This window comes from Rhopalosiphum maidis, chromosome 1 (genome assembly GCF_003676215.2).
Source record: "Rhopalosiphum maidis isolate BTI-1 chromosome 1, ASM367621v3, whole genome shotgun sequence".
NCBI lineage: Eukaryota > Metazoa > Arthropoda > Insecta > Hemiptera > Aphididae > Rhopalosiphum > Rhopalosiphum maidis.
Genome location: NC_040877.1, coordinates 8,831,826 through 8,855,678, shown reverse-complemented (window position 1 = coordinate 8,855,678; position 23,853 = coordinate 8,831,826). Strand labels below are relative to the sequence as shown.

Sequence of the window (23,853 nt, the reverse complement as noted above, 5' to 3'; positions counted from 1 at the left end):
TATTAAAACAAACTTTATGAGTATATTTTTTAACCTTTAAGTATTTCATACAAATATAAAATTAATAACAATAATACATAGTTGCAAAATCACGAACAAATCACTCGGTTCAGAATTATAAAAAAAGCTGAGAATATAAAATACTTATGTCATACATAAAATATAAAGTGTTAACCTGGCATAAATACTGACAATAACAAATCAATTGGAGTCCACCTACATCTGAACATTGTATTAACCCATAGGTATACAGTTGCCAAACTCTAATTACTATTTTTTTTTTTTTTTTATTTAAAAAAACTCACATTAGAATATTCAAAGGTTTTAGATGTTTAAATATGGCAGATCGACAAAAACGTTTATGTGACGTTGACTTAAAAATAAAATGACACGCTCAATTTTTAGATATAAACTTGATCTAAATATAACCCAAGTACAACATATAGCTTTAAACACGTGTATACATTAATAAGTATTAAGAAAATTATGTTTAATTTTATCATAATTTTCATTTAATTACCTACAAAATATAAACGACCAACAACTATTTATTATTTAAATTAACAATAAACTGTATTTTAAAATACAAACTAACGTTATATCATAATTTTTAATACAATACTAGCTGTTCTAGAACTATGAACTCCTCTCGAATATTCTCAACAATACACTATTTTACGGTCGTACAGCAGTATTAATATAATATGACCTTAACAATTACATTAATAACACAAAGTTTTAGGCAAACATTATAAACTTTTCACTTAGAAAACCAAGCTGTTCAAAGTTATAAGGTTGTTGACACTTATTTATTCACTTGTTTATATATTATACCTTAGAACTGTCTAATGTCAACTAAAACATACATAATATTATTGTCCTTAACATTCAAAAAAGCTTATAATAATGATAATAATGTTACTAATGAATGCTTGTGACTCGAGTAAGAACATTTTCTCACAGAATTAATCATTTACAATGCCTAGAACAAATTTTCCAGTAATACAAATACAAAATTAACAAACTTTTTGTTGAAAATATATTTTAGAATAAATTTTTCATTTTAGTTTATATTTATATCGATGTTAGTGTTTTATAATAAAAAATAAAGAGATATAGATATAAATAAATATAAATATTAAATATGAGTATAATATTATTACTCACCAAAGGTTTGACATCTTTATGATATTTTTAAAACCCAATGATTCATTAATGACATCTTAAATTCAGCTTAAAAACATGAATATTCAGTATACCTATTTAAATTTTAACCGTGACAGTTTCTTTGGAATTTTCTTAATAATATTTGAAAATTGCATTAACGTAATTCAGTTTTCGTGCAATACTACTCGTTAGACACGTATAAACAATAAATAAATAATAATATGATTTTGAACTCAAAATAAAAAACGAAAACAAAATATACAACATAATAAACGTATAAAATAAAATTATATTTAATAAAATGTTTTATATTTGATTTTCCAAAAATATTTCATTTTACAGAAATACTTTATAAGATGTACTCGTAATATTTACTTAAATTCGTATTGAAACATAACTATTATAATTTTATGAATAAGCAATTATTTGTTAAATTATAAGACAATATTGTTATGAGTGAATTATTTCTTTCTTCTATATCTACTGTTTATTATATTTTTGATCAGTTATAATTATTTGACAGTCGTAATATATCCACGTATATCTAATACCTATATATATATTCATCTCTACATCGAAATTAAGCCATTTTTTGGTGAATTCTCAATAGGTAATAGTTTTAAAGTGTATTATCATTCAATGTTTTTATTATAACGTTGAACATATACATATTATAATATTAATATATTATTATATATATAATATTTTATTAATTTATTAATGCTAAATACAGCTTCAAGTGAAATATATATATATATATATAATTTAAAATTACTATAATTTATATTGTAACTATTAAGAATAATATAATTTATTTTTAGCTTAAACAATAATTATCATTTATAATATAAAAAATTATTAACTGCGATACCTCGAAGTAGTTATGTACAGTCACGTACTTGAAACAAAAATGATAATCTATATAGATTTAAGGTTATAAAAAAATACATCATTAAAACACAAATAAAATATAATAGCTCTTACTAAATAATGGCAATGCAACGATACATTTATAAGTTTTCTTATCAATACTATATAAACATGTAAGAATTTTATTAGGTATATAAAAGTTATTGCAGTCTTTATTGCGTCATCTTAGTTATTGCATTGAATTTCAAATTTAAAAATATCAATTTACTTTATACAATGCAAATTTTGCATCATCAATTCATGAAAATAAAGTCTTAGAAAAATGTCAAGAAAATATTACAATATTATAAAGAATGACTTAAAATAAATGACTTAAATAGTTTTTATTGAGTTAGTACATATTTATTTTGTTTAGATAATCAGTTACAGTTATATCTATAATGTACGAACAACTCAATGGAATAAAGTGAAAAATATGTTTTAAATTATTTTTTAAACAAATATTATATGACAAAATATCTGTAAACCTAACTAAATATGCAATACATAATTTAATATTTATAAAAATATAAATAACTAATACAATAAAATTAACAATATGTATTTACACAAAAAATAAGTATATAATATAAAAAATAAAAGTGTATGACTACTTGAAAATCTTGGTAAACTAAATTATCGAGTAGATATTATTTAAATAATATTTCATACCACTGAAATCTAAATGGTATGAGTTGTAATGTAAAATTATTCAACTATTACTTATTTTTTAATTATGCTTACATTATATTTTATATTTATTTTTCTAATTTACAGACTACCTTTAATAATTTTAAGGCATTATAAATATTTTTTTGAATTAAACAAATTTAAATTAAATATTATGTTTTGTATAAATACTTTTACTCAACAATATTAATAATTTCTAATAGGCACAGTTATATGATTTTTACCATTCAAAATAAATATATGAGTTAAATACCTACAGAATTGTGAAGATTTAATTATTTTGTAACCTATACAGGTAGTTGAATTTAAAACATCTAGCCATTTTAAGGTATTAATATTCGTTATTCGTCCTTAATAATTTATATATTCGTGTGTTAATTTAAATTTTAGATGGTAATACAATACAATTTAAATTTAAAATAGATTACGTTCATGAATTTACACATCCTTTGCTCTCGTACATCATCCAAAGATAACTACATCTCCTGAGACATATAAACTTAGTATGGATTCAAATAGTAACCTTTCTAATACAATTCCGAATTTTAGATAATCTGCGTACCTCTATAATAAAATGAATAAATATTACTATGTATAATAATACTTTCAATCATTCAGTGCACGTCGTGATATCACAAAAATAAAGATTATATTATACTGTTTCGATCGACATCCACTTAACATCCACGTGATATCGTATCATTACTTTTAATACATATAATATTATCATTATGAAATTGTATGGGGGAATAAATTCCGACAATAGTGTAGTGAAATTGCCTATTCAATTCGCCGTGTTACAATAACTTATTATTAATATCATAAGTACGGATAAAAAAAATAAAAAAAAAAACTACAAATAAACGATGTTATACGATTATGATACTAATAAAATCGGCTAAAATCGAATATTGAGCGTGCACGTATTTCAGTTATAGTAGAATTAAACATTGTATTCTCGACGATAATATTATGTGACGAACATTATCGGTGAAACGATAAAACAAAAAAAATAATATATATAAACCAACTCCCCCACAATTCATCACTTCGCCTTACAGCTCTTATTCGAAAACCAAACCTATACAACGCTCGACGCATTGAAACTGGAAGTAGTGTATTAATTGCGCAGTCGACTTTCACACACTTTATTTCCGGGTATGTTTGGCCACGATGTTTACGCGAGCGATAGAAAATATATGACTGTTTACTATAGTTATTATTGATGTAAACGTCATTTTATCATAGTTTCTATATACCATGTAGCATGAGTGTATTTGTTGTACAATATTTACTATGCAATCGTTACAATAGTACAGGACTGCGCGTTGTTCAGCATTTTTAATTGTTGTTGTAACTCACGATTCTCTACAAGACAAATTGTGTATGCATTGTGCACGTGTTAATAAGAAACTCTCGATTCTGCGACTCTCAAACTTAACATACTGTGCGTGTTTAATTGCGCTTTAAATACGTCATATAAAATTAACATCTATCATATTTATTGCAAAAATAAAAATGTTTAAATATCACATAAAAAAAAAAAACCAACGAACCAAATTATAAAAATAATTCTGATTAATCCGTGTTCTTTAGTGTGTCATAAATTTAACGATAATCATATTATGTTCACTGCACATGTATTACACAATGTACATATTAATATCGCTGTATAAGTTACTATACAGACGTGTGTATTTCACTCAAGAGTTGAACCAGATAATCCATCATGGCAGTTGATGGAAAATCACATGTCTGGTGAACCTTACTAAGTTAGAAAGATCGACATCGATACAAAACTGATATCATAAACCATGTTCGGCTTCATCAAATTCACAAAATATTTCTTACTTAATTTTTTCTTGACTGATTTTAAAAATAATGAATATAAAGAAAATGTGTAATGTTATAGTAATTTTTTTAAAACAGTGTTTTATTGATTTTTAAAAAATCTTATAGAAGTACTTTTACAGCTTAAGAAAAATATATATTGTATTTGTTTTAAACAAAAAGATAATACTGGGTAGTACAACGTATTTAGGTAAGCTATAAACAAACGCACACAAATATGTATAATAATTAGGTATGTTACAATCAATACAAATAAATTATATATTATATTATTTTTATAAAATAATTTTATTTATTTGTTTAAACTCTGTTTATATTAATAATATGATTAAAATATGGAAATACTTTAATATCAGAATGATATATAAACTGTAGTTAATTCCGACCATAAATGAAAAGAGAACATTAAAGATTAGTTTGATAATATAAATCACAAGTTAATTCAGAAACTCTGTCAACATAATATTAAGGAGAAAACTGGTAGGTACTATTGAAAACTACTTGCGGTGCTTGTAACTTTACAATCAAACAGATAAATTTAGTACCTATTTGATAAACCTTAATCTAAACTAGAACTTGGATGACAATGCCTTAAAGAACAATAAATTGTACACAAAATAGGTTCAATAAACATCAAATTATAAAATATTGGCCTAAATAAATGATCATTAATTTATGGAGTAAAATGCAATAATTATACAAATAAATAAAAACAAATTTAAATATTGGACAAAGATAATGAGAACACCTATGTAGTTTTAAATAAGATTTGTGATATCATATAAGATATGAACGTGATAACATTATTACGAATTTAAACATTTTACAGGTTATAATACATTATTTATTTAAGTATTTTCTATTTAAGATAAAATTAAATTGTAATAAATAATAAAGTTTTAAATATCAAATATATTTATATCTCTAGTTTAATAAAACTACAGTGATTAAATTAGAAACTAATAAAGATGTACAAATTTAAAATGTGTAATTCAACACAAAAAATATAAATAATATTTCTAAATATATTATATAATATTCAACATCTGATAGAAAAGATAAAATAAATTTATAATAACATTAGGCTAAGTTTTTGTCTGTTTTATAATAAAATGTCATAAAATTTATAAATACATGAATATAATTTTTGTATCGTATGTACTAACGAAATTTATATTTTTTGAAAATTAATTTTTACTGATTTTAAACAATCAATAAAAAAATAATAATATTTTTAAATAAAAGCATGACTTTTTGTCTTATTGTTCATAAATAATTTGTTGTACCGACTTCATTATGTTAATTAAATATAACTAAACATACGCTCCAAAATGAGCAAATTGTGGAACTTTGTATGTCAAAATTTGTATTTTATGATAATCAAGACAAGTGACATTCAATAAACATACTATAATACTAAACATTATTTATAAAAATAAAATATAAGTAATAATAGCATTTTATGAAGAAAAAAAATTTTTTTATATTATTACAAATGACCGTTTACGATCATATAAACTTTTAAGAATAAAAGACACTTCATTTAGTTAAATTGTTTTTAAGTCTATAGATTAATTTAAAAAGTCCATCTTTCTTTTATGTCGTGAAAATCATTTTCTAAGCAATTAATATAAGCTATTTCTGTTTATACTTTTATTCTTGTTAGCATTTTTAGAACTTTTCTAATATTTAAATCAAATTATATTTAATGCATACAAATGGAAAATTACAAAAATGTGAAGTCTTATGGATAATTAAAATTTCATAAAAACAAAACAATATAAAACTGATTATATTTTGTTCATAAAAAAACATAATATTATTAAATGGTTAATTTTTTCAACATAACTCACTTAAATAATTTAAATAAAGGTATCTATCTAATTTTATCATACCAGATATCGTGATGATATTGTAAAACACTAATATTCCTCAATGAATACTTTCTTTAAACAATTATATGTTTTTATCGAAATATTGTATGTAATACACATAATCAGTAAAATACAATTTTTCTCTAATCTTCAATTGGAATAATACACAATAATATTATATAGTAGGTACTGTTTTAATCGTTATAAATGAATATTCTGTATTTTGAATCATTTTAGTCAATATGTTTTATTTGTGACATAAGTACAATATTCATAGTATTACACAATTATTTTTGTTAAGAAAAAATTATAAATATCTATTCAAAGTTCAAAATTAAAATAATTATACAGGAAGATATGTTTAATATGTATTTGAATTTATCCAAAGTCTTTATTTAACATAAGGTTTAATATTATTGTTATAAGAAGAGTTTTACACCTATAGATACGTTAAATTAGTTATCTTAAATTAAGATTTAAATTTTATGGAATTGCACACATCTAAAAATAGTTTTAGTCTTATTAGAAAAAATAATGGTTTTATTATGTAAACTTTGTGTTATTTTACTTGTCAAAATTATAAATTAATCTTGTAAATTTAGAAATGTACTTTTAATAAAGATTAATTCGCAAACACTTAACTGTTTATATTTAAAATAAACATAAAATACAAAAATATAAATCTACACTTTTGTTTAACTTAAAACATAAACGTATTTGTATGTAAATATAATTCTGTATAATATTCTACCATTTTATGTATTTCATCCCAATATAAAGAAAGTATTTTATTACTTTATTACCAAAGAGACAGTTTTTAATTACTTACTAAAGATATTCAGGGAATATGGTTATATTATTTTAACAATACCGTGTAATATGTTGACAATAAAAGAAATATTTTAATTTAAATTGATCAACATATTATAATACAAATTCAATAGAAACATTGAATATAAACAATTAGCTCTAGAATCATCATAACGAATATTTTTCAAAGCAATCAGATATATTTACTAAAAATAAAATCTTTTAAGTGATATTTTTTTACTATTTATTTAAAAAGTTGTAAAATGTTAACATAATAAAATGAAAAACTTGTATCTGATTCATTCCGTAGGTTATAAAAACATAGTTGATTTTCTTGTTGTGTTATACATCGATATATTACCATATACTTTATATATATTTAAATAACACTTTGGTTTTGTACAATGTATAATAATATACTTGTCAGTTGTCACACATCTCTACTGAATAACTTCTATTACATTTGCCGAAATAGGTCACGAGGATTTACTATTATATGGTTGTTTTTTTTTCAGCAAAAGAAGTTTATTTTTTGCTTAGTTTTTTCTCTTGAACAATTATACAGATAAATTAAAATATACCTTACCCTTACGGATACCAATTGAGGTCAAAAAGCCCTCGACACGAACTCTGCCTTCATACAGACTCATTATCCATATACATAAATATGTTAAACCTTATTATCAAACATCAGAACGTGCTGTTGGTCACATATATTTTATAAGTAACTAAAAATGTATTTAATATAAAATCATCAAGTATTTAGCATAAAAAAATTATTACTAAATGTGCAATTAATTAAAAAAAAAAATTGCATAATTATATGCGAAATTATCATTATTATACTTATAACTTTTATTTTTAATTTTAGTTACCTATTATATATAATATATATAATTATTTAAATTTTCAAATTCTTATTGTACACTATTAGTTTATTAGTTTTTAGATTTAAATCCTACAAAAATTATATTCATAAACGACTATTTAAATGAAAGTTCATTTACATTATTTTTCTTCTTCGATAACAATATAAACTCAACTATTTTTTATAAGTAGAAATGTATAACATATTATTTTCTATAATAATATAATAATGTAAAAAAATAAATCAACTAATTACTATTTTATTAAATATGTATATTTGAATATTATTGTTATAATTTAAGTACATTGATATATTTTAAAATTCTTTATATTATTTGTATATAGTTATTTTAAAACATTTTTATGATATTTAATTTAATATGCAATTGGATATAAATTTAAAAAAATTAAAACATAATAATATATTATATCCAGTTTGGTACTATGGGTTAACGAATATTATTGATTTCAGCAAAAATATTTCTTATTTTATATCAATAAGTATTTACTTAAGTGCTTATTTTCATTTACGAAATATTATCTATAACCACTGATATATGAAAAATAAGTTTAAAATACCATGAAAGTTCAATTTTTTTTTTTTTTGATTTATTGAAATATTTTCTTCTTTTTTTTTTTTTTTTGTAACAAAAAACGTTAACATAAAGAATATAACAATTATATAAGTAAAGATTATAAAATGTCTCACTTACCAACCACATAAAATCAAAAAATAACGAAAATTATAAATGTAATAATGGGTAGAAATATAGTATCCATAAATAACGTAGAGATTTCCTACCGAAATAAACCGAAAAGTCCTACGGAAACACATAATATTATTCGTACCGGATGTAAATATGTATTGAGGTCGTAGAAGTCCAATAAAGTAAAAATATGTACCTTTATAATGTTATGCCATCTTTTTTTAAATAAAAATGAATGATGTGTTTATTTTTGCGTTTTCACCTTTTCATTATTGGTATGCTATGGGCGTATGGCCTATGACATTGGACAAGAGCACAGAGCACTAGTAAAGTCAGTTAAAATGGAAAAATAGTAATCGATATTATTATAGCACTGAAAAAAGGAATATTTCATTTACATACTCGTTTTATTGATAAAATTCAAAATTCCAAAAGACAATTTTGTCACACCGTGATGTTTAAAGGTTGAACAAGAAATAAAAAAACAATACTATATAGTAATAAATAATAATCATTACACGGAGAATTGTTATTACTTTAGACAATTTGATCAAATATAACAATTTTATACGATGAATATTTTGTTGTTTGACAAATACAATGTGCTATTTTATTTAGAGTTACCATTGCAAAAAATTGATCTGACAACTGGATGTGCGCCTTTATTTACGCGAACGACACCCACATGCAAACACAAGTACGAAACAAGCAATGCAAAATTCTGGCAAATGATGTTCAATTGTAGTTGATAAAAAAAACTGAACCAATCAAATCATTCCATTCTTTGCGTGTTCAATTATTTCGAGTGGAGCAAATAACTTTATATGAATAAAAATATTCATAAGATGACAAATGTCATTTTAAGTTAGATTTTATTGAAACGTAATATAGGTAATTTTATTGTACATACAATAAAATTGTATTGTGTAATACTAAGAAAAGGTTATAGAAAATATCGATTTAAATAGAAAATTATTGAATAAGTAAACATTGTTGATGTCGATTATGAGTACAAAAAAATTTCAATTTAAATAATTTAGTTATTATATAAAATTTTCAATTTGTATGGATGCAATTGATTTTGAATACTTAATTAAAATATAAAACACAAAATTACCTATACTATGAAAAATAAAAAAAAAATAATACTAGAAAAAATATCATTTTTCTAGCCTAATATGTGTTCAACATTTAATATTGCTAGATACCTATACAAACAAATATTATGAATTCATGTAAAATTAAAAATGTATGTACTTTTAAAATATATGATATTCCAACTTAAATGATTGTGTTATATTATAATAATTTAACCTGTATAAATATACATTATATACATTTTATAATAATTATTATTGATTTATAGACAATTTTAATTATTATCCGACCATTGATTAATTGTAATCTATGTGTTTTATTCAATAAATTACATTTAAATTTATATTTATTTTATCTTTCATTGAATAATTAAACTTTATGTATTCTTAAACTATTTTTATTTTTTATTTAATTATTTTTTTTTGTAGTTTTCTTTGTCATATTAATTGATTAAATATTCATTTAAAAGACTAATAACAAGAATGCCTCTCATCGATCATTAGAGCAAACTATGGTTTAAAAAATCACCAAAGGATGTCGCCTTAGTGCCATAGTGGTGAATTATACTGGTACACACCAAACATTATAATATAGTATATAGTGTTGATGAAATCTAATTAAGATACTAACATTCAACGATAAGCCATAGTATTATTAGGTATCTTCGTAATAAAATACACTATTATCATAATATACTACTGTATCTCAGTATTATTTGGTTTACTATCTAATCGATATTTGATTCGTTTTTCTAGTGTTCAATAGCACACCCAAAAAACTACACGCATTATACTTTTATTAAATATAATTAAAAAAATAACCTAGTATTAGTACTTTTATGTAACGAAAATAAAAATTATTAAAATTTGAATATATAGTACAAGATAACGTATTCTAAATATTATTACACAGGTACAACATAGAATAGTCTTTATGTATAATATGACTATATTGCTTTATTATTTTTTAATAAGTACACGTTTATTAAGTATTTAACACATTTATAAACTGACAATTAGCTATTATTAATTTTATTTATTTTTCCAAATTTTTTACTACATTGGGATTAATAGTTATAGCCTATACGTAAAGATAATATTTATCGTACATTTTATAATAGTTTTCAATTAATTTTTAAGAAAAATACTAATGATATTAATTACCATAACTATATATTACTTCATTAAAAAAATAACTTTTATTTAATTGTAAATTAATTCTTGGTTTACTATCTACGGATTGTACTTACACGTTTTAATAGTATGCGTACGGTTTTGATGCCTGTTAAATATACAGAAGCGTTATCTACCGTTTAAAGTAGAAAACAAACATTTTAAAACCAACGACTATATATCGAGTAAAACATTTCTATAATAAAAACGTACAGAAATTTTAATAATTATTATTAGTTATCTACATTTATTTCAAAATAAAACTTTATAACAATTGTGAATTTCTGAGCTAACTAAGTACATGTCATTAAAATATAATTATCAATATGTATAGCCTTAAATATATAAATTAAAGTAAATATTATGCTTGAAAATATCAACTGAAACTAAAGATTAAATAAATAAATACACCAATCATTAAAAACAAACATATTATTTAATGACTGCAGCATCCAAATACCTGATGGAGAAGAATTAAAACAATTTAAAATAATAATATGTATAAATTCTTAAATGCGTGTCAAAATTAACAAATGAAGTTGTAAGTAATTATATAATTTTAATCATGAATAAATATTATATTTTAAATTATATAATATAACATATATAATATATTATAAACATATATATAATATATGTTTTATTGTGTCAATATTTGTATTTATCATTTGTAGTTTTATTATGCAGGTATAATTTATTAATTTATTTACAACCACACAATTATAACATGCATAATAATATTGTAATAACCTAAATTTATTTTTATTATTACATTTTAGATATAAGTATAGTCCTATAGGTACTCCTATATCAGAAACCGTTATATTAACAATAGGGACATTATTAAATATAACTGATTAAATAATAGGAATTTATAATACATGATATTTAAAAAAAAATCTTGTTCAAATCATACAGAATTATTTTTGGTAAAATCAATGTTATAATCAGATAGGTTTCCATTAATCATTATTTAAATTAGATATATTTATATACCTACTGTCTATAGTTACATTTTAAACTACAATCGAGTCGCGATAACTGGTAGTTGAAGGGAGATAAAAAATCACTTCGAAATTATGTATTATTAGAAATACCTTACTCTTTTTAAATTTAAGTCAAAACTTCGAGTTATATACCTATAATGTAATAAAATTTTAAAATATTTGTTAATAATTATAATGCTATGTAATATAATAACATTTAAAAAAAATACGATAAAAACGTTATGATAAATATATACATAAATATTATAATAACTTTAAAAAAAACCCCAATTATATTATTTACTCTATAGTATGGGTGGACAACCTTTTTTTGATCACGATTTACTAAAAATATACTTCACCTCTAAGGATCGACTTTGAAATTGCCTGTAATCGACCGTTTGGCCGCCCCTGCTCTATACGGTAAACAAATATTTGGTAATTAATTTATGATGTTTTGTAACGATGATATTGTTTGGTTTAACGTAATAATATTTAGAGTTTTTCTTTGAGACTCGTCATTTTTATTATTTTTGGAAACAGAACTATTTATAAATATATTTATACTCGTGGTTTTGTTGTTAGTTAACAGAGCACTGTCTATAACATTATCATCGATTATTACTTACGATTGAAAGATAGTTTGTTGATCGGTATTAAGTTTATATTATAGTACAATTTGCCCATTAAATCCACCATCATCACTGTCATTGTTTTATAAACATATACCGTCATCACACTGCTCTTTATTAAAATAGAAATTAGCTACTTTTGATACTATTGATAATTGTTATATATTACGCCATGTTTTTTCATACATTCACAGATGCAATCGGATAGATTGTAATCAATTTATTGAACCACGTGGCATGCGTTCGTCAATTTCATAAATAATTTTTTACGGTTCAATATTTTAAAATGTTGTAATATTCCCTGATAAATTAAATTGATATACAATAGTTGGAGATAATAAATCAATTTTTATCGATTTTAAATTAAGTTTACTGAATGATGAACTGTATATTATGTGAACAATGTGGACGATTGAGTTATCAATATATAATAAAAAATTTCTTTGATTTCATCGTACCTATTTTTTAATAAAATTGTATAAACCAATTTTTAAATAAATCACCAGTTATCCACTCTTTCTTATTTGACTCGTAATTTAACGGTAAATTTTTAACTGCTTTAAAAAATCGTGGATTAGTTGATTTTCCGATTATTAATAGTTTGATTTTTTCCCAAACCTAACATACTTAATCTTAAAAAAATAGTTATCCGTTCCTTACTCTATTTACCACCTAAACAAGTTTCTCTTTTCAAAAAAAAAAAATACAATCGGATAGTCATTTAAAAAACTATACTGTTTCATCCATATTAAATACATCATCAGGAGAATATTCCATTATTTAACAACTTTTTTTTGCCATTTATTACATATAAATTCATCTACAGAAGCACTTTCGCCACATATTTTACAAAAATTATACTACGACGATTTTTGCAATTTTCCAAACAGACTTGACTTAGTTTAAAATTAAAATAACCAAATTGAGTTGCAAAATATTCTACCTTTGTTTTTAGTATTGTTCCTCTTATATGTATGTTTGTACCTCTACACTGAGCAAACCATTTAAATAAACATACTTCTAAATTTAGATATTCGGTTGGTTTTGATCTTTTATTGTCACCTTTATTTTTTTTTAAATATCCACTTTATTTTTAAAAAATGTTATATATGAATATTAAATTCTTTCACGATATTTTGTTTTTTTTTTATAGTTTCTCCGCCAATCGTATTATACTTGAACTTTTTCAGCAATGGTAAAACAGTTTAGCTTTCGTTTTTGAAACATGTTTAAAACAAAAATTAAATGAAAACTCAAATAATACGCACGGCAGACATACAACACTAACCAGTACCTACTTATGTAATTTCGCAGACAATAAAAATCCGTTTCTATCTCTGTGTACTATATTTATTATTATACAGTCGGATCCCAATAATAGTTATCATACAACATATTCATGTGTTTACAGACATGTCCAGTTAATAATTCGTTGAGTGTTGCTATTGTAACCATTTCAAGGGGAATAAAAAAAAAGACCTAGTTGTCAAGATTTTCGGGTTATCACTGTTCGATTGTACATGAAATAATTATTGGTTTTAAATGGGCTGTACGCAATGGAGTATTCGAAAGAGAAATAATAAGACCAAAGGAATCTCTATCCCAGAGTATTTTTTCTCAAATAACTATCCCATGACTTTATACATATTTTGTTGTTTAATTCTTATTATATTGCATTAATAAATAAATAGTACTTCATGAATTTAGTTTGTTCATAAAGAAATACTTTTCAGATATGCATCGCATTTTCTTGGGAATGCACTACACGACATAGACCATAATACAAGATTGGACAATGATTGGTCAGTTCTCAGTATCGAGCGAAGTATCAGAAAATTCTAAATTGCAACTGTCAACTTATAGAACGCATACTCGATACAATGCACAGTCGAGGAATGCGATTTTCAATCGCGCCTTGTGAACTGTAATAACTATTGATCAATGCCATTGAATAGGTACGTTGGCTTTACTGTAAATTTGTCAAATCCAGTTCTGTATTATTTGTAGATACAACCAGTAAGGTAAATGGTCTACATTCTACAGATGACCGGTAATATCAGACACTGGAATTCGGAATCATAAAGTTTGTGGTTTTAAATTATAAAGAATATAAGGATACTACCCGCATCATTTGTTATCATTGCCTTACAAACGTGAAACGTTCAAAATGACAAATTTCCATTTGGTTGAACCAATTTTGTGTTGTTAGCTTTAATAATAATTAATTAGTGTGATAGTAAAATCATCTATATAATTGAAATAGTAATATTTAATGTCAATATTACTATAATAAGTATATTAATATAAAATATTGGAATTTTTGATAAAAATGCATGAAATCATGAGTTACAAATTAAATAATTAAATAATCTAGTTTTAAGGCTTTATGAATTTCTATATAATATTGTAGTATATTTCCTCATAAATGCATACTTTGAAGATTAATTGATATTTTATATAATTTTTAATTATTTACACGAAAAATCTTATTTTCCATTAAAATAAATTAAAACTATGAAAATTTTACAAAAATGTTAGTAAAAGAAATTCAACATAACATAATGTGATATTATATAGATAGTTACACGATATTACAATCACAAAATTGGTTTTTAGACAATTCAATTAACATCTTTAAAAATTTAAACTACATTAAAATTCTATAAAAAGACAATATGTCTACATAAAATTAAATAGAAGTTGTTTAAGAAAAATATTGTTTTCAAATATGTAATTATATAAATTGCAAAAAATTCAAAACGGTGAATTTTTATCTTAAATATAATAAACCGTGCACGAAGACCTAAATACAAATTATCTCTGTTTTTAAAAATACACAATATATATATTACAAAAGATCGTTTTTACATTAAAAAAAATAATCAAAATATATTTATATTAAATGGTATCTCATAAAAACCATCTAATATTACAATGTAACACAGTTCAAAATATTTTTAAAATTAAATAATATGTATTATAATTTTCCGTATATTAGGTTTTAATTGACAGAAGATGACAATATTTTGATTGTTTTTAACACGTGTATTACGCATATTGGCATATTTTTATGATTTTAAGTGAACCCTGCTTTTACTGATTCCTGCTGATTACAAACAATCATTAGATCTCTATTTGTTTATTTAATATGACATTCTTAAAACATTAAAACGAAATAATGATTTTTGTATGTCTTTGAATCGGATTCATACTATCTAGTATCTGAATAATATTTAAACAATCACTAAATGTGTCTTCGTAACTTTGTGATAAACTCTTATATTATAAAACGTATTCATAAATAAAGGCTCACGGAGAATAAGTGAGTGAATAGGGGAAAATAAGGGGATAGTGAAAATTTCCGTCAACTGGACTAACTAATTTAAACATATCAATATTAAACGAAATCTCTCAGCACATCATGACACTAGCAGTCCATCAAGTCTCCATTATCCGCTCGACCGGTGACGGCTGAGCAACGACCAGAGATAATAATATTAATAATAATATGAAATAAGTTTCCGTGTGTACATTAATGTGTGACCATATTACCATAAATGGCTGACCTCTCCATTATCGAGATTCACAGGTATATACCGAGGTAAAACTATGTATATATTATATATATTAAATATGTATGCATTATGTATACATGGGAAATAGTAAAATACATTAGGCCAACTTCGCTCACTAATCAGCAGGGTTAGGATTTGTATGCAATAAAAAATTGTAAAATATGCATTTTATTTACCAAAATATGCATTTAAATTTTTATAAGATAAAAACAAAAATATAATTACAAAAAACCTATTTATTTATTGAAATACATTAGTGATTGGCTGTTTGTCTTAATATAGTATAATCGAGAAATAAAATAAAATAATTTAAAAATAAAATTTATAATTCACATTCAACAGTGGGAATACGTATTACATGCTACGACCACATACTTTTTTTAAATTTTTGATTATAAATGATCGGCGATTTAGTATTGATTTATATTGGCTGAAGATTTTATCGCATACCTTTTAATTATACCATAAAATTGTATTTATAAAAATAAAATTTATGTTTGACAAAAAAACAAAGTTTTATACTTTAATCAACGCAAGGCTATAATTAAATAAGAAATATTAATCACGAAATATACTATAAAACATAAATTTTTTGTATTCTTATAATCGAAATATGAAATAATATTCATTTTATTCAATATATGCAATAATATGCATTTTATCCAAAATATGTAAAAAAAAATGCAAAATAAAAACACCACAATTTATCTCATCTTAAGGTGATTCGTGGACATTACTGACAAAATCAATAATCAGAAGTTGCAAAAAAACATGCTGTTGCATATAAATCCTAGCCTTGCTAATCAGTTATCACTATGTCATTTTGGTGTGCATAAATTTGATATTTTGGATTTTAGTTTAAAATCAATTAACATTAAACTATGCACTATGTATATTTTACATATGTGTGATTGTATATAATTATTTTTATTTTTTTTATCGTATTTAATACCACAATTTATAGTTCATATATTTTAGATTATTGGTATAAAACAGACTACAAATTAAAAAAATTTGTTTTAAAAATCTTATGTTTTAAATCGGTGCGCTCTATGAGATTGTACTTCAACTAAAATATACAAATGTTACGGTAAAAAAAACACTATACGTAGAAAATAATTTCATGTATTTAAATTATAGTACTACAATTTATATTGCTGTATATAGATAAAAACTTCTATACCATTATCTTAACGGGATAAGTTAAAAAATAGGTATCCATAAACGTATTTATAGATTTGATGCCCTAACTTTAAACACATCCTATTAATTCTCCTCCTCCCCTTCCTACTTAAAATGAATCACTGGCAATTATTTGAATGCAAAAAGTTTTCGAGAGCATTCAAACACTTAACATTTGATACATACATGTACAATCTGCTGGTTTCTTCATCATAAAATACTTGGTCAATTTAAAAACTTAAGAAATATCAAGTAGGTACATTATTCAAAACGTTTAGCTAATTTCCTAAAAGCTGCATCACTAAATTTTAGTAATTTTAATATAATATTGTTTTATAATGTTAAATATTTTCAGGTTGTATCAACCGATTTAAAATAACAAATACAACAAACCACACAATAAGAGACTATAAACCACCAAAAAAAAAAAATATATATATAATAGTGACAAATTATGGACAGTAATTCTGGAATCCATAAGTCCCGAAAAAAAATGTCGATTTTTATACCTTAGTAAATTAAACCAAATTTTACTCTAGTTATTTCTGATTTTAATAAATGTATTATTGTTTTTAATTATTTTTATTTTTGAAATACATATCAAAATAAAACTTTTTTCTATGGATCCTGAGAATGATTGGATTTTTCTTTTTGATATAATTATTTTTTATGTGAATAATACAACTAATATTGATCGATTTATTTTTTTCTGTGTTTATCTATTATTAGGAATATCTAGAAGAAAATAATAATTTTCATGTCTATTTATTTAAAACTAAATTATAAAATCGCATAAAACTCACATATTCATGTATGCGCATTGTAAAATGTACACCCACACAAGGCCGCATGTACTATATACGTATCTATGTTCTACGTATTTTAATTTGTATTATTAATTTTTAAGTAAACACGACCCAAATGGTATAATAAATTGAGTAAATACTAAATTGATTATTTTTTAGATGAAAGTTTGGATTTTCTGGATAAATTTCATTTTTTATTTTGTTCACAAAACAAAACAATGCACAATAAAATTGTTCATTTAATATAATATTCAGAAAATAATAACAATACAATAACGAAAAAAAAGTCAATGTATTAATTTAAAAGAAAAAAATTAAAACCTCCAACATATTGTATTTAAATCAATGTTGACGACTGTCTCAGTTAGTCAACATGTGAATTTTTCTCTGGGTACTCAACAGTTACCAGTGCTGTTGATTTTATCTCTTAGAAACACGGGTAATTCAACTTTAAACAGCAGGTTGATGTAATTTTTACAGGATTTTCCATAGAATCATTTAACTATGATACACAATCTTATATCCTTGATTGATAAGGTGTCGGTGAGCAACTCCATATTTTCATAAATCTTTTCAATACAACTAGTAAGAATTCGGATATTATCTGGAGTTTTTGAATGCAGTCACCTGGGTTCATTACTATTTAATATTTTTTTTAATACTGTATATTCCATAATTTATCCATGTAGGCTCTTTGCTGATGAAATCCCAAAATTTTTTACAAAATATATCCATAGAATGATTGAATAATTTTTCAGACCATATTAAATTAACTATTTGGTGTGAAACTATCGTTTTATCTCTGAATATAGGCAAATGCAAGGTTTCGTCCTTTTATCATACGTAGGATACATTAAGATATTCTTACTGTCAAGACATACAGTCTCTTTTATGAATAGATAAAATAAAAATTTTAGGACTTTTCCACAACGATATAAGGTGTTCAGTGTACCTAATCGTATCCTCAGCTTCACTGCAGATAATTATCTTAATATTACTCACCCACCACACAGTTATGGAACTATTTATGAAATATTAATCGAACTACTAATAGATCGTCGTAATAAATTTCGTAATAACTTTACTATAAAATTATTAAAATTATAATAATATTAGAAGGGCACATTGAAACTTCCCGTCTATTAAAACGATTCTGCACTTGTGTTCAAGGTTATACTATATTTCAAAGTTTTTTTTATTCGCCAATAAGTAAAACAACTTTTGCGAAAAAAATCACAAATAGTAAGAATGATGCTCGATTTCATAGTCAATAAAAATTATCATTCCTACTAAAACCATTTTGTTTGTAATAATTAATAATGTTATCATATACTATTTAATTAATCTGTTATATTCCATATTATATATACCTATTGTACCTACAAAAGCCAAATGGCATAAATTCGTGTTAACAAAATTAAAATAATTAAAAAATTATAATGCAAGCACAACATTGTCTAGTACTAAGGTAAAAAAAGTCTCCCGTTTACACTATTTTGCATACTCTTAGTGCTATATAATAAAAACTATTTTACAATATAGTTTAATAAAATTATTTATGACGGTGATATTTTCATTCAAAAATGTTTCATGTTCCAGCTATGTCATAAAGATGGTTTTCTTAATATTATCATGTATATACTTATATATTATATGCGCGACTATTTCAACTAGAATTTTACGACAATTTATAGAAATACATAAAACTTCCATCATTTAAAAATATTCTATCATACAAATAATAATAAATTAATATTATATTTAAAAAATAAGCAAATAAATGTACATATAAATATTTAACCATCCATCCAGCGCAATTTTATATTATTAACATTTTTAGGTGTTACGATGTATTTATGGTGTACATGAAAACATATTGCGTACATTCATATTTTCAATGTGTGCACGGATGTGTTGAATGTGTTCAGTTTTGTCTATAGGCAGACGCAAATGTAGCAAAAATAAAGCTCACAAATCAAAAGGAAAAAAGTCGAGAAAAGCAAAGAAAGGGCTGTCTTATTTATTATTTTCGAACGGATGAGAGTGAAATAATTTTCACTGGAGCCAATGGTGCGTCAAACACGAGTAACATCAGTTACAAAAAATAATACGTCAAGAAAAAAGACAAGAACATAAAACCTCAAATTATTGTAAGATATGATTCAAATAAAATTTTGAGACATTAATGTTACGATTAATAATATGAATTCTGTGCTGATTAAAATAACAAAACATAACATGTGATGAAATTTATTAATACTATATGTATATAGCTTATGATCAACTACATTTTCTTATATCATATTAATAAAAGAAGCATGTATATTATAAGCCGTGAAATAATTAATTATTATAAACTATATAAATACAACTTAAATAAAAAAATATATATACCAGGGAAGTTGCTTTGTTTAAAGTATGTTTCGGATTTGCAACTGATTATTAAGTAAGCCAATATAATAAATGTGTACAATTTTAATTTAATAATAAATTAGAAAAACGAATATAAACGAAAGCGGTGTTTCAACCGCTATCTTTAAGCATATTTAAAAATGTATTAATATAACACTTATTAACACAGTAAGTTGAATTAATTTTTATCATCATTCAAAAACGTATATATTGCGCAATAAATTATTACAATATTCTATCACATAGTATAATATTTACTGGCATTAAATTCAGTATAACGAGTACTAAAGGAACGGTGTTCTAAATAGCACCCAGTTAGTCAAAATATTTTGAAAATATGATTATTTATAAAAACGATTACCATCAAAATTGTAAACAACACATTTAATATTTTTTGAACTACATCTTAACTAACATAGTTATTTTTCGTTTCGACGTCTTCTGTAGTCAACTTTAAATGTTTAAAAAACATATATACATGCGATATTTTTAAAAACTATTGTAGATAAGCGTATTTTTAATGTAATAAAATCTATATATTGTTTACCAGGAAATGTATTTAACTTTCAAATATAAATTTATTAGTCATTATTCAAATTATAAACATTAAAGAATAAATATTATTAAACTGTTAATTCACTATAATAATTTATTATTCATAACTAAATTTTTATTAATGAATATAAAAAAATCAACTGTGTAATTTATGTAAATATCCTTAACGTACCTTTGTTGACCCGAATCCATTAAATTATTTTTCCAAAGTATTTATGGTAAAGATTGTATTCAGATTTAATTTTATTCAAGACAAATATTATATTAAAAAAATAGACAAACATAAATTAAATATTATAGTTTTACAAATGATAAAAAATAATCTTTAGTTTGATATATAGTATTTGCAAACTTACTCAAAATTAATGAGAAAACATATATTTATTACTTGTTAAAACCTTAAATTTAATATTATATATGTGTTTATCATTAATAAGATTCAGTAGCGTCTCAATTAAAATTGCAAATTTATATCAAACTATAAAAAAGGATTGATTTTATGATTGTATGATAACCTCCATTCCACTATAAGTTATACATATTTTTAAAGGCCGTCTGACAGATAAATTTGAACTTTCTACAAGTACACAAAAAGTTTCACAGTTGTTTCTTTATTTTTTTCTTTAAAAACTAACTAATAAAGTAGGATTAAGCTAATAACAAAATAGATTACATTTTACTTTGAAATGTATCAATAAAGTATACAATATATTTTATGTATATTGTATATATTATTATTATTATGTATTTATATTATACAATATCAATTTATTCAATATAGAAAATGATGTAGTTGTAACATTCAACATTTTAAGTTCTTAAACGATCTAAATCGAACAATTCAGTGGTTAAAGTAACATTTAATTAAAACAATATGATAAATATATATATATACACTATTTTAATCAAATAAAAATAAATAATTATTGTTTTGTTAATATTTAAAATTGATGACTTAACAAAAAATAATTTTAAAAATAATTTATAAAATATTATATAGAAAGTAATAAACAATATAAACAAAACATTTTTCTTTAAAATTCTTTAATCTATTTCACCGTCTTTAATATTCATGTAGTTATTTCTATATTTTTTGAAATCATAAAACATTAACTTTGGTCTTAAATTAAAAACAAAATTTATCATATTTTTTTATAGCTATTTATAACTAAAAATTCCAAAAATACATAAATTAAGTAAATGTTTATATGTTTAAAGTTAACATATTGCCCATATCTGTCCATGTCATGAAAATAATAAAACTAATCATGAACATGTAATTGTAAATATATGCAACTTTAATCCACTGTAAATGGTTTGTATTTGTAATTTAATCCATAATACCAAATTAACATAAAGAAATACATTTTCATGGTCCTCATACAAGCATACTCAATAGGACCAATTATTCTATTTAAATAAATAAATGTGTATTACTATTTACTAAATTAGTGAAATAATGTTATAAGTAATGATAATGAACTTTGTACCTGTACCTGTAGATTTAGTTGGGGGCAGTCTTCCAAAGGTCTACCACTCTTATCATTTTTAGGACAAGTGCTTATCACTCTAAATAAATGGGTACATTTTGTTTGTAAAGACTGCAGTATAAGTAAAAAACGTGGACTAAGAAATAAATTATACTATAGATATTTATACATATTAATATAATATTCACAAACAATATATAAATTTTTAATATGTTTAATAAATATGTTCTATTTTACAATTAACTGTTTGCATTTAAGATCAGGCCCTAGATACGAATGAATCCCTACCTAATTATATTTATATATTAATTTGGTTAATATCATTCATAAGTCCAGGATTATGAAAAATTCTATTCCAAATTTGATGACACAGTTTAATCAAAATGAACATTAAGCAGTTATGCAAAATATGAGTAATGATAAAAATGTGTTCAAGAAATTCAGAACAAATTCTCCATTAACCCCAGACTTAGAACGATAGTAACATTTAAAAGTGGCACTATTATTATATAAATTTAATAATAATAACTAATAACTTATTAATAATTACCAACACGTATATATAAACAAATACTTAGTGATAATCATAATATACATGTGATAAGTTCTTTTTTTTATTTTAAATATTAATTTAATTTAGGTACTCTATTTATATGTATTATAATTATTTTCTTTTAATTATTATTATTAAATACATAAGAGTTACCTATCATTTAAGTTTTAATGATTGATGTTGCTGCCTCATATTTAATTTAACTACATATGAAGCATTAAAATTACAGTACATTAGCACTTACAATATTTTTTTATCATTCACAATTTTTGTTTATCGTTTTTAATTTCCTTTACATATTATTTATTAGTAGGTTACAGTTTTCCTCAGGAACATAGTTGGGCAGGCTTGATTATTTCACACTTCTTTGAAATTAACTAGATTATCTAAAAAAAAATCAGTAAAAACCTAATAACTTGCCTATAAAATTGAGTGATGTTTCAGGTAAAAAATATTTATACATACCTATAATTTATGTTATTCCATGTTAAAACATTAAAATCCAATATAGTATTTT

General features: G+C 23.0%; 1 protein-coding gene across 1 annotated transcript in view; it reads right to left on the bottom strand.

The window, feature by feature from the left end:
• Positions 1-23,853, bottom strand: part of LOC113548959 (prolyl endopeptidase FAP-like) — a 230,699-nt gene that overhangs the window by 178,253 nt on the left and 28,593 nt on the right.